The sequence below is a fragment of the Haplochromis burtoni genome, unplaced genomic scaffold (genome assembly GCF_018398535.1).
Source record: "Haplochromis burtoni strain Fernald_Lab_line unplaced genomic scaffold, NCSU_Asbu1 Contig_690, whole genome shotgun sequence".
Classification (NCBI taxonomy): Eukaryota; Metazoa; Chordata; class Actinopteri; order Cichliformes; family Cichlidae; genus Haplochromis; species Haplochromis burtoni.
The window spans coordinates 143,368-154,221 of NW_024583051.1; the positions used below are offsets into that span (position 1 = coordinate 143,368).

The following is a 10,854-nucleotide window of genomic DNA, read 5'->3' on the forward strand; positions in this document are numbered from 1 at the left end:
AGGAGAGAGATTTCGAGTGACCAAGGAAGGTATGAAATACATACCAGACTCCTACTACGCCAGAGATGATTAAGCTAGGTGGCTGATATGTATTTGAGTATAATTACAATGTGTTAATAATGTTTCTCTAAATATTTTCCAAGACTGTTTTCATGTTGGCTTGAAATAGAATGTCTCCATCTGCTGGTACTGCAGTTTAATGCAACCTATTACATCCATAAAAGTGTGACATCCACATGTAGATGAGTATGGCTAATACATACAGGGCGATCGTGGTTCAAGAGTTGGGTGTTCGCCTTGTAATCGGAAGCTTGCCGGTTTGAGCCCTGGCTCGGACAGTCTCGGTCGTTGTGTCCTTGGGCAAGACACTTCACCTACCGCCTACTGGTGATGGCCAGAGGGGCCGATGGCGCGATATGGCAGCCTCACCTCTGTCAGTCTGCCCCAGGGCAGCTGTGGCTACAACTGTAGCTTGCCTTCACCAGTGTATGAATGTGAGAGTGAATGAATAGTGGTATTGTAAAGCACTTTGAGGTTCTCGAAAAGCGCTATATAAATGCAATCCATTATTATTACTACATGCTTAGTCGAGTTGCAAAGTGTTTTCGATCAACAATGATGAAAGCATCCTTGTCCAAGGATACTGGAACATGAAGCCTGGAGCAGCCAGGGGTTGAACCAGCAACCTTGCATTAGTAGCTGACCCGCTCTAGATGACAGATCCATAAATGACAGATGCCATTTATAAGCCCTGTAACAAGACTGAGGTCACTATCTGTTTTTCAGCAGTGAAGGGAACTTTGATGGCATCATTTTAAAAGGACGGCTCTAATTCAGCACTAAAACTCATAATGTTGCTTGCCTTCTAATGACTGCTTGTAGAGTGTGTTTTAAGTTTGCAACTGATTTCCATCTTTTTAACATCACACTGTCAGATGTGCAGATAGACACAGCCTTTTTCTTTCTTTTCTTTCTTGTTTTCCTTTATTTTTATCATATTTCAGAAACACGTTTTTGCTTGACTCTGATCTTGCAGCTCACAATCAGCACAGATCTATAAATAATCTTAATCTGCGGTTCTGAGCTTTGTCATGAACACAGACACAGGAAACAACTCTCTGTATGGTTAAACTGAAGCGAGGGATTTCTTTGTTTGTAAGTAATGAGCTGTAAAACTCAGGTGTAATGTCATAACTGACATCTGTTGAACTGTTCTACAATTAACAGCTGTGACCCTGGGCTACTGCAGGATTGACAGACAGAAGAAAAAATAATGAGACCTGCCTGATCCCAGTCTGTTAGCACCAGCTGTAATTTCATTCTGATACTGAACAGGAAGCATATGCTTATTAAACACTAAAAAACAGTCTAAACCTTTTCACAACGTTCTGCTCTGACACTTACAAGCTGCAGTTCACCTGTCTTTAGATCTACAATGGTCAACCACAAAATGACTGTGGTACCAGTGTTCGATTTTTTGATTAGCTTTTTTGCTTTTTTTTGTTCTGTGGCCACAGTGAAGAGACAAGAGAGCGCAAAAACATTCAAGCCAGTAGATATATAAATCAGTGGAAATGATCAATGGGATATTCAACAAGCATCAATGGGGCTACAACGCAGCACAACATCAGATGCAAAATCCCCACAGTGGGTGTCTAACTTTCAATGGTGTCTGATAACAGCAAAACTCACAGAGAGAAAAGTGTCACACAAAAAATTCAAGGTTTTAAAAACAAATTAGTAGCTGATCTGCAAAATCCTTTTGCAGCATCTCAAAAATAAAGTGTTAAATTAACCAAACCATACCTCAAAAACAGGCATTCATGGTACCTTGCGATCATGTTCCTTATTGCGTTTCGTAACTCTGTAAAGATTTACGATATGAAATAAGTTAAAAATCACTTTTGAGTTTTCCTTCTGCTGCTGCTGAATTTGTACTGCTGAAACATTCCACAGAAAACCATTTTGACCAGAGAGCGTACAGTCCACAGCTGTTGCATCCAGTGGGCAGGTAGAAGATAGTAGGGTCAAAGTTCATTTTTTATAAAGCTATATTGTGAAATCATATATATATATATATATATATATATATATATATACACACACACACACATCTGGTAACACACGTCCACGTTGTCCAATGCATTAAACACAAGGAGGAGGATAACGTACGAAAAATATCCACACAGTGACACATATGCAAGTATAAAATGTTAGGCTTAGCATAAGCCTTGGTTTAGTTTAGAGCTGCTAAAAAAGGATTATACATATATAAATTATACTCACGGTAGTTTATCAGGCTTGTCAGCAAACTGTAGTTACACATCAATATAAATATTTATAAAACTGCTAACTACTGATCACTTTAGATTTAGATTTTATATTCACATCTGTGCTAGAATCCAAACTAAGAGTGACAATAATGAGGGGACTCAAATACCTGAACTGCTGCTGCTGCCCCTGCTGCACAGTTTCATCAGCTAACAGTGCTGTGGTTTAACTGGTCTCTTGTCATGTTAATGTGATGGAAGATAACGAGAATACTACCAAATTGAAACTCAGTGTGGTGTTTCTGTGTAAAACACCTGCAGACTGCCTGTATGTGAACAACGAGATTGTTCTCATTCCGGAAGCGTAACATACCGACGATTTATCACATAGCGTATAATGCTACGTTTTGGGATGAGAACGTGTTAGAACTACTAACACCTCATAAAAATGTGACAGTCACACAGTTTGGTTACAGCTTTATAGAGAAGTCTACAGTTTTTTAACTGAAATCTTAATAGACAAGTTCACCGATTCCATGTTTTATGTTTTTACAGTCATTGGTACTTTCTTTATAAAGTTGATCATTCAGAAAAACCCACTGTTTGACTGCTGAAACCATGAAATTTAAAACCAGTTTGGTTTATATTTACAAATAATTGACGCAGCCCTGAGCAATTCTAACTGAGCAAAGCAATTCTGAACAGTCAGTCATTAAAGACTCAGAACCAAGACAATCTAGATGTCTTATTACCCTCTCTGATAATCAATTTTAAATAAATGCCCAAAAGAGCTTCTGGAAAAACGAATATCAATGTATTTTTTGCAATAAAGTTTCCACCAATTTATATTTATTCTATATTTGAAATAACAAGTCTGCGAAATGTGTTCGTATTTTATCAATAACACAGAATCAACATCTCCAAAGTATATTCTTCCTCAGATATGTTGCTATTAACATTGTACTGGTACATAGGTTAAATGGCCACTCTTGCTTACACTCACAGAAGCATCTAGAATAATTATTTAGGTCAACAAACCACCAAGCAGAAAATAACTAAAGGAAAACCACAGGAAACCATAAGGAGGTTAAAAAATGCAACATTTTAAGTAAGTCACTGGGAACTCAATAAAGCAAGAGCACAAAACCCACAGAACAAAAAACAAGAGAAGAAAAAACAATGTATGAAACTCAAATAAAAAAACTCCACAAATATTAGACTGCCAAACCAAGACATCAAACTAACAAGAGCTAAAAGACTCAAACAGGAACCCAATAAGGAAACACCAAAAGATAAACAATACGACAAATCTCAAAAACCATCTTAAACAACTGATTCTAGGAAGATTAATAATGTTGATAAACAAAAGGAACCTAGAATAAATAACAAACTATCAAACTAAACTCGAAACCTGCATTTCTAAATTAACAGGAACAAAAGTCAGACATAAGTTAAGCAAAAAAAAAAAGACTGCAGCATCCAACTCACCATCTGGTTGGCTGGGTCATCATTTCATCCTCATTTGTCTTCTGTTCTTGTTTAGTTATTGTTGCTGCATATGATATTGTTCACATCCTGTTTTATTTTGATAGTATTTTGTCTCTTGTGCCTTGCATTTAGTCCACTTCCTCCCATTCATAATTTTTTTCAATGCAGGTTCCACTCTTCAAATTAGCCCTCAGTGATTTCTTTCATTCGTTCATTCTCAAGTTGCACTGTGGACTCACTTTCACTTAAAAGGCCGTGAATTATGTTTCATTTTTTACTTTAATTTAAAAACAAGATAAAGAGCTGTTTTTAAGATTTTATAGTGGTGGGTTTACATTACATTAGTTCTCCTCTGAGTCACCACATTGAGGTTGTAATAAATGAAAGCATTTCAAAACAAACACCTCTGTTGTTATTAGCGATCACATGCTTTTTAATATCCCATTTTGTGCACTCACTTGTTTTGTTAATGACTTTGAGCTGAATCAGCGATGAGATGTTGTCGTAATCACCCTTTACCTGAAATAACGATGTCATCATTGATTATAATGATAATCACAGTAATTTTTATAATTGCACAGCTTACACAAAAACTCTTTAATTGTGTGCTATACCAGTTTCATAGCACAGCAATCTGCAAGTCAGAGAAAATCAGTCACCTCATCTCAAGACATTTGCTTTTAACAATGAAATCTGCAGCTTTAAATCCATTATTGAGAGTATTAACAGTGTCTTGCACATGTATAATTTTGAACAGTACAACTAGATTGCAGCAGTCATGGTTCCATCAGTAAAGGAAAGTCATCCAGGTCCTGAAGTAGTAAACCAGTTTCAGATAATCACATTGTTGCCATTATGTTTGACATTTGGTATGATGTTTCTTTATGAAGTTATGTGTTATTTTAATGCCACAGTCCAAAGAATATTTGCCCTAAGCTGACCCCACAAGTATTCAGTGGGGTTGAGTCAAGACTGCCATTTCATCCTCCCCATTCCCAAATTCTGGAGGAACTTTGATAAACCCTTTGTGTGAAAGTGAGCATTGTCATCTTAGATGATAGAGTTTGGTCTTAGTGATAAGGGATTGCCACTTGTTGCAGAATGTGTGTCTTCCCACATTCAGGAGTTTCCTGCTTTATTAATGGAGTTTTTGTAAAGATTTTGGTTTTGGTCATTTTGGCTTGGGCCAGCGGAAATAACAGTGCTTTTTGCAGTTTGCTTTAAGAGTTTGTGTTTAGGTTTCTGATTTTACAACCACAGCTAATCTTTTTTACATCTCATCCATGTGGTGAAATTCTGATTTTAAGGTTGGTCATGATGGTGTGCAGGATGTGGGTGAGCTTGAGGAAAGGAGAAATAGTGTTTTGAAACAGAAGTGCATGTGAGGCAAGATGAGGTCCTGCTTCCTCTTTGAGCTAACATGTGTCCTTAAAAGTAGCTCTGACGGTGTATTCACATAAATTTGTTCTCTTTAAGCTTTCAGTTACCTCACAGTGGGCCAGTTCCCGAGGCTCATGGGAAGAGCTCAAAGTTAAACAATCTCAACATAATAAGCTGTTTAAAGTTCAGGAAATTAGTTTTAGTATATAGTGAGATTCACTGAGATCAGACTACATAAAGTGTCACTTTAAATGAAATCCAACATCTATTTCATAAAAAAATAGTTTCCAATGAGAACACATCTGTAGTAACCAGATTTTGTAATTCTTTTAACAAGTCACATACGAACATCTGCAAATTTCTCATTTTTGGAGAACAGAGCAAAGCCGCAAACAGCAGTTTGGGTTAGGTAAGTGGTGAATAAACAAGAATGTAGTTTCATCATCAATCTTTTTTATACATATTCAGTTGTAGCAAGAGAGGAGTTAATTGTGCCATGCTAGAGTTAATAGTTTATTATAGGATCTATGCTACATGTTTGACATTTAAGTAAAACTGAAAGCAGCAATAAAGGTATGCAAGCAGTCAGGGGCAGTCCTAGCCTATTTGGTGCCTTGGGCGAACAGAGGCAGATATCGTCCAAAATGAGGACAATGCTGGATAATACCTCAAACCCACTCAATGACGTGCTGGCTAGTCACAGGAGCACGTTCAGTGAGAGACTGAGATTACCAAAAAGCACCACTGAACGACACAGGAAATCATTCCTGCCTGTGGCCATCTCCCTGTACAACTCCTCCATCTAATACACTGTAAACACTGCAAAGGTTGCACCCTTTTTACACACGCTCTTTTCTAGTCTGGAATATTCTTGTCAATTTTCTTGATATTTATTTATAATCACCTCTGTTAATCTCTCATATTTATAATTGAGTGATCTGTATATATTAGTGCTATTTCTTAAATGTGTAAAATCTGTAACATATTAATGTATTGTTCTGCGAGTTTGTCTTATTTCTTCATTGGAGCAACTGTAACCCACATATATTTCCTTAGGGATTAATAAAGTATTCTGATTCTGATTGTTTCAGGATGACCTGCCATTATCCAATGACACATCTGCTTACCTGTATCTTTTGCTCGTTTCTCCTCCTCTTCTTTTCTACTTTTTTCTAAACTGAGCACCTGATGGCTTTGAACTTTTCTTGTCCATCTTCCATTGGTTTTAATTTTGCACTCCAGTATGAACACCATCCCCAACCCGAGGATCACCACAACATAACCTAACAAGACCTACACCTTAGTTCACAGATTCACTTTGTCTAGGGTTATTTCTGGGATTTCACACAACCCAGGATTCAAATCATGAATACATAATGGTCTTGGATTTGACAACATTATGAATGAAATGTGCTCTATTTGGAAGCAGCCGACCCTTCCCCTTTCGACGGTTGTGTTGTGAGACTTTTCATGCAGAAGCGAACAAGGCAGGCGCACCGAGCGGCCCTCACTCTCTACGCGTATATGTGTGTGATAGAATTCAGAAAAAAACATTGGTGAAGATTATAAGTCTGTATCACAATGTCTGGTGTTTTAGATTTTGTTGGTTTATTTTAATTTTGTTTTTTTTTGCGAGCTGGTTATTAGATGCCGCTCCAGCCAACCAGAACCCCCCCTCCCTCTCTCTCCTCCCTGTGGGCAAGAAACAGGCGCACCTCGCATTTACTTCCCGCTAATGGGGGATAGAAAACCAAAACACACCACTGCACAAGCATTTCAACAGAGCACAGTCCATTTGGAAATCTCATGATTAACAATTCACCACCCCCTAGTGATGGCTGTTACTCTAAGGATTTATCATAAATATAAACCTCAGTCTTATAGGGTTTCACAGTTATAGTTCATAAATACGATATACAGCAGCATGATGCAACAAAAATACTGCTGACAGAATAGAAATTAAAAAAAAGGGTTGGGGGATGGGTGTTCATACTGGAGTGCAAAATTAAAACCAATGGAAGATGGACGAGAAAGGTTCAAAGCCATCAGGCGCTCAGTTTAGGAAAAAAAAGAGAAAAGAAGAGGAGAAACAAGCAAAAGATACAGGTAAGCTGATGGGTCAATGGACAATGGCAGGTCATCCTGACACAATCAGAATCATATTAATAATACTTTATTAATCCCTAAGGAAATTATGTGGGTTACAGTTGCTCCAATAAGAAATAAGACTAAACTACAAACAATACAAAATATTACAGATTTTACAAATTGAAGAAATAGCACTAATATATACAGATCACTCAATTATAAATATTGAGAATTAACAGAGGTGATTATAAATAAATATCAAGAAAATTGACAAGAATATTCCAGACTAGAAAAGAGCGTGTGTAAAAAGGGTGCAACCGTTGCAGTGTTTACAGTGTATTAGATGGAGGAGTTGTACAGGGAGATGGCCACAGGCAGGAATGATTTCCTGTGTCGTTCAGTGGTGCTTTTTGGTAATCTCAGTCTCTCACTGAGCGTGCTCCTGTGACTAGCCAGCACGTCATTGAGTGGGTTTGAGGTATTATCCAGCATTGTCCTCATTTTGGACGATATCTGCCTCTGTTCGCCCAAGGCACCAAATAGGCTAGGACTGCCCCTGACTGCTTGCATACCTTTATTGCTGCTTTCAGTTTTACTTAAATGTCAAACATGTAGCATAGATCCTATAAGAAACTATTAACTCTAGCATGGCACAATTAACTCCTCTCTTGCTACAACTGAATATGTATAAAAAAGATTGATGATGAAACTACATTCTTGTTTATTCACCACTTACCTAACCCAAACTGCTGTTTGCGGCTTTGCTCTGTTCTCCAAAAATGAGAAATTTGCAGATGTTCGTATGTGACTTGTTAAAAGAATTACAAAATCTGGTTACTACAGATGTGTTCTCATTGGAAACTATTTTTTTATGAAATAGATGTTGGATTTCATTTAAAGTGACACTTTATGTAGTCTGATCTCAGTGAATCTCACTATATACTAAAACTAATTTCCTGAACTTTAAACAGCTTATTATGTTGAGATTGTTTAACTTTGAGCTCTTCCCATGAGCCTCGGGAACTGGCCCACTGTGAGGTAACTGAAAGCTTAAAGAGAACAAATTTATGTGAATACACCGTCAGAGCTACTTTTAAGGACACATGTTAGCTCAAAGAGGAAGCAGGACCTCATCTTGCCTCACATGCACTTCTGTTTCAAAACACTATTTCTCCTTTCCTCAAGCTCACCCACATCCTGCACACCATCATGACCAACCTTAAAATCAGAATTTCACCACATGGATGAGATGTAAAAAAGATTAGCTGTGGTTGTAAAATCAGAAACCTAAACACAAACTCTTAAAGCAAACTGCAAAAAGCACTGTTATTTCCGCTGGCCCAAGCCAAAATGACCAAAACCAAAATCTTTACAAAAACTCCATTAATAAAGCAGGAAACTCCTGAATGTGGGAAGACACACATTCTGCAACAAGTGGCAATCCCTTATCACTAAGACCAAACTCTATCATCTAAGATGACAATGCTCACTTTCACACAAAGGGTTTATCAAAGTTCCTCCAGAATTTGGGAATGGGGAGGATGAAATGGCAGTCTTGACTCAACCCCACTGAATACTTGTGGGGTCAGCTTAGGGCAAATATTCTTTGGACTGTGGCATTAAAATAACACATAACTTCATAAAGAAACATCATACCAAATGTCAAACATAATGGCAACAATGTGATTATCTGAAACTGGTTTACTACTTCAGGACCTGGATGACTTTCCTTTACTGATGGAACCATGACTGCTGCAATCTAGTTGTACTGTTCAAAATTATACATGTGCAAGACACTGTTAATACTCTCAATAATGGATTTAAAGCTGCAGATTTCATTGTTAAAAGCAAATGTCTTGAGATGAGGTGACTGATTTTCTCTGACTTGCAGATTGCTGTGCTATGAAACTGGTATAGCACACAACTAAAGAGTTTTTGTGTAAGCTGTGCAATTATAAAAATTACTGTGATTATCATTATAATCAATGATGACATCGTTATTTCAGGTAAAGGGTGATTACGACAACATCTCATCGCTGATTCAGCTCAAAGTCATTAACAAAACAAGTGAGTGCACAAAATGGGATATTAAAAAGCATGTGATCGCTAATAACAACAGAGGTGTTTGTTTTGAAATGCTTTCATTTATTACAACCTCAATGTGGTGACTCAGAGGAGAACTAATGTAATGTAAACCCACCACTATAAAATCTTAAAAACAGCTCTTTATCTTGTTTTTAAATTAAAGTAAAAAATAAAACATAATTCACGGCCTTTTAAGTGAAAGTGAGTCTACAGTGCAACTTGAGCGTGAACGAATGAAAGACACCGGTATAGAAAATCACTGAGGGCTAATTTGAAGAGTGGAACCTGCATTGAAAAAAATGACGAATGGGAGGAAGTGGACTAAATGCAAGGCACAAGAGACAAAATACTATCAAAATAAAACAGGATGTGAACAATATCATATGCAGCAACAATAACTAAACAAGAACAGAAGACAAATGAGGATGAAATGATGACCCAGCCAACCAGATGGTGAGTTGGATGCTGCAGTCTTTTTTTTTTTTGCTTAACTTATGTCTGACTTTTGTTCCTGTTAATTTAGAAATGCAGGTTTCGAGTTTAGTTTGATAGTTTGTTATTTATTCTAGGTTCCTTTTGTTTATCAACATTATTAATCTTCCTAGAATCAGTTGTTTAAGATGGTTTTTGAGATTTGTCGTATTGTTTATCTTTTGGTGTTTCCTTATTGGGTTCCTGTTTGAGTCTTTTAGCTCTTGTTAGTTTGATGTCTTGGTTTGGCAGTCTAATATTTGTGGAGTTTTTTTATTTGAGTTTCATACATTGTTTTTTCTTCTCTTGTTTTTTGTTCTGTGGGTTTTGTGCTCTTGCTTTATTGAGTTCCCAGTGACTTACTTAAAATGTTGCATTTTTTAACCTCCTTATGGTTTCCTGTGGTTTTCCTTTAGTTATTTTCTGCTTGGTGGTTTGTTGACCTAAATAATTATTCTAGATGCTTCTGTGAGTGTAAGCAAGAGTGGCCATTTAACCTATGTACCAGTACAATGTTAATAGCAACATATCTGAGGAAGAATATACTTTGGAGATGTTGATTCTGTGTTATTGATAAAATACGAACACATTTCGCAGACTTGTTATTTCAAATATAGAATAAATATAAATTGGTGGAAACTTTATTGCAAAAAATACATTGATATTCGTTTTTCAACTCTTTTGGGCATTTATTTAAAATGATTATCAGAGAGGGTACTAAAGACATCTAGATTGTCTTGGTTCTGAGTCTTTAATGACTGACTGTTCAGAATTGCTTTGCTCAGTTAGAATTGCTCAGGGCTGCGTCAATTATTTGTAAATATAAACCAAACTGGTTTTAAATTTCATGGTTTCAGCAGTCAAACAGTGGGTTTTTCTGAATGATCAACTTTATAAAGAAAGTACCAATGACTGTAAAAACATAAAACATGGAATCGGTGAACTTGTCTATTAAGATTTCAGTTAAAAAACTGTAGACTTCTCTATAAAGCTGTAACCAAACTGTGTGACTGTCACATTTTTATGAGGTGTTAGTAGTTCTAACACGTTCTCATCCCAAAACGTAGCATTA

The 10,854-nt window shown here is 36.9% G+C and overlaps 1 long non-coding RNA gene across 1 annotated transcript in view; it reads left to right on the forward strand.

The window, feature by feature from the left end:
• LOC106632501 overlaps positions 1–10,854 on the forward strand; it is a 32,514-nt gene that overhangs the window by 3,444 nt on the left and 18,216 nt on the right. The window lies entirely within an intron of this gene.